This window comes from Sorex fumeus, unplaced genomic scaffold, assembly GCF_029834395.1.
Source record: "Sorex fumeus unplaced genomic scaffold, SorFum_2.1 ptg000086l, whole genome shotgun sequence".
Classification (NCBI taxonomy): domain Eukaryota; kingdom Metazoa; phylum Chordata; class Mammalia; order Eulipotyphla; family Soricidae; genus Sorex; species Sorex fumeus.
The window spans coordinates 16407384-16410320 of NW_026606143.1; positions in this window are offsets into that span (position 1 = coordinate 16407384).

The following is a 2937-nucleotide window of genomic DNA, read 5'->3' on the forward strand; positions in this document are numbered from 1 at the left end:
TGATGTCTCGTGGAATCCAATCAGTAATGGCTCTAGTCCAGCGGTTGTCTGTAAACCTCATTACATGTTCAGCCCATCTGATTTTTGATGTCTTGGCAAATGAGACAGCGTCCCTGATTCTTGAGCGTTGACGAAGATCAGAACTCCGGATTCTAGCTCTCATTTGAGTGAATCGTGATATTCCAAGCATAGTTCTTTCGATTCCTCTTTGAGAGACCTGAATAGCGTTCTCATCCTGTTTTCATAGGGTCCAGGTCTTTGAGGCATATGTTAATGCAGGAAGACTAGTGGAATCAAAGAGATGTGCTCGTAGCTGGAGGTTCTTTGTCCTTTTAGTTATTTCTTCAATGCTCTTGAAGGCATTCCAAGCCGCTCTCTTCCTCCTGCGCAACTCAGGTGCCAGGTCATTCATCATGTTGATTTCTCGACCTAGGTATATATAACTGTTGCATTCGGAGATGGTGGTTCCGTTGAGAGCGAATGGAGCGTCAGGAACAAGGCTGTTTCTCATAAACATTGTCTTCGTAAGATTCAGCTGTAGTCCGACCTTTCCACATTCACGGTCAAAGTCGTTCAGCATTTGTGCCACTTGGTTGATGTTTGGTGTTATTAGAACGATGTCATCAGCAAAGCAGAGGTGGTGTAGTTGCCGACCATCTATCTTCACTCCCATGTTTTCCCATTCCAGTCGTCGCATGATGTTCTCGAGGGTGGCACTGAAGAGTTTTGGTGAAATGGTATCACCCTGCCGAACCCCTCTCTTGATACGGATGATTACTTCTTTGTAGAATGGTGAGATCTTGGTAGTGAATCCGCAATAGAGCTCACGAAGGATCCTGATGTATTGAGTTTGTACGCCCTGATTGGCTAGGGCTTCCATGACCGCTTCCGTCTCAACACAATCAAAGGCCTTCTTTAAATCAATGAACGTTAGACAGAGTGGCATCTTGAACTCCCGAGATACCTCAATGAGCTTGGTTATTGTGTGGATATGGTCGATGGTACTGAATCCTTTTCGGAATCCAGCTTGTTCACATGGTTGTCCTTCATCTAGTGTTCTGCTAATCCTATTCAGGATGACTCGAGTGAATAGTTTGTAGATGACAGACAATAGGCAGATTGGGCGATAGTTGCCAATGTCGTGGATGTCTCCTTTCTTGTATAGTAGTACAGTCTTGCTGGTTTTCCTTTGGGATGGAACCTTGTATTCAGACAGGTAGCGTGTGAAGAGTCGAGCCAATGTATTGATGAGTACTGATGGTAAGTTCTTCAGGTGTTCAGGTCTGATCTTGTCTGGGCCAGGTGCTCTTTGTTTCTTTACCGACGAGATGGCATGTTGGATTTCGGAAGGGAGAACATTGGGAACGACATATCCATCATGTGGTATGTGGTATGTGGGCAAGTGGATGTGGCTATTAAAGAGATCTGAGTAGAAGTCATGAATAATCTTCTCCATTGCCCTTCTGGAAGATGTGATAGATCCATCATGATGTCGAAGGGCAGTCATCTTGGTTTTGTAGTTGGTGAAGGACAGGCGGGCATTACGAATGTTTTTTCCAGCTTCTGCTGCATCTACCAGTACTGCTGCTCTCCTGTTTTTGAGGTCATCCTTGATGGCTTCTCTGCACTGTTTTGCCAGTTCGGACGTTTGCTTGTGGTTGCCTGAGGCACGTGCCAAGCCACGTTGTCGAATAAGTTCAAGAGTGTTCGAAGAAAGACGGTTTTTTGTGGTTATCTCTCTCTTGGCATTCCTTGCACAATCATGGAGGTGCTGAATCATTCGATCGTATTCCTCATCAATGTTGTCAATGACGGCATCTTCCCATGTTGCCGCAACAGAGCCAAAGAGTTCCCAGTTGGTGGTTGTTCTGGGAGTCCTCTTCTTAAACCTTGTATTCTTTTCTCCTCGTTCTGTGAGGTAGAATTTTGCACGAAGAAGACGGTGGTCTGATCCCGTTTGGAATTTTGGGACAACAGCAACATCGGTTAGGCAAAACCGCCGATTGAATATGATGTGGTCTATTTCATTGTGGAACCGTCCATTGGGAGACTCCCATGTCCAACGTTTAGATTCAGTCTTTTGGAATTGTGAGTTACCATGGAAGGTTTTGGTTGACATGATGAACTCAGACAGTCTGTCACCCTGTTCATTCCATTCCAGGCCATGGGTTCCGATGTGGAGTTCATCGACTGATCTTCTTGGTCCTATCTTGGCATTAAAATCACCGACAATGATCTTGTAGAAGGTGTGATCTTCTTTATAGAATTTTTCCAGCTCCATGTAGAATTTCTCAGTTTCTCTTTCACCATAATTGGATGTTGGTGCATAGACAACAAAGATAGAAACTGCCGGTAGTGAGCCACATTTATTCAAGTGTAATCGTCCGATTCGGGTTGTTAGGCATTCAAATGAATCAATGCTCGTGACTAAGTTTGTGTTGACAAGGATACCGACACCACCGACGCCTCTTTTATCACATGTTTCAAGGAACAGTTCTTCTCCAGTGTCGAAAACAGCATGATGGGATTGATGTCTTCTCGTTTCGGTCAGACCAATGATGTTGTACTTGATCTTTCGTGCTTGTACCATAAGGTCTTCAATGGATGCAGCAGATGCCAGCGTACGAGCATTAAAAGTACAGACAATCATTTTTGTTTTTCTGCGTTTTGGCAGCCTATGTCTGCCTTGGTGTTTTATCAGCCTCTCCTTCCATATCCTTCTCGACTCTGCATATTCAGGGTTAGGGAAATGAGATCCATTTATTACTGGATTTGGCATATTAATTTGGTCTATTTGGCATAGACCACGGATAGCTTGCAGGCTCTGCCGTGTGGGTTGGATATTTAAGGATATTTAAAGTACCCTGAAAATTTAGAGAAAAGTAAATAAATAGTCGCGTGGCCATGAATGCGGCCGCGCGCTTCCGGGAGCTTGTT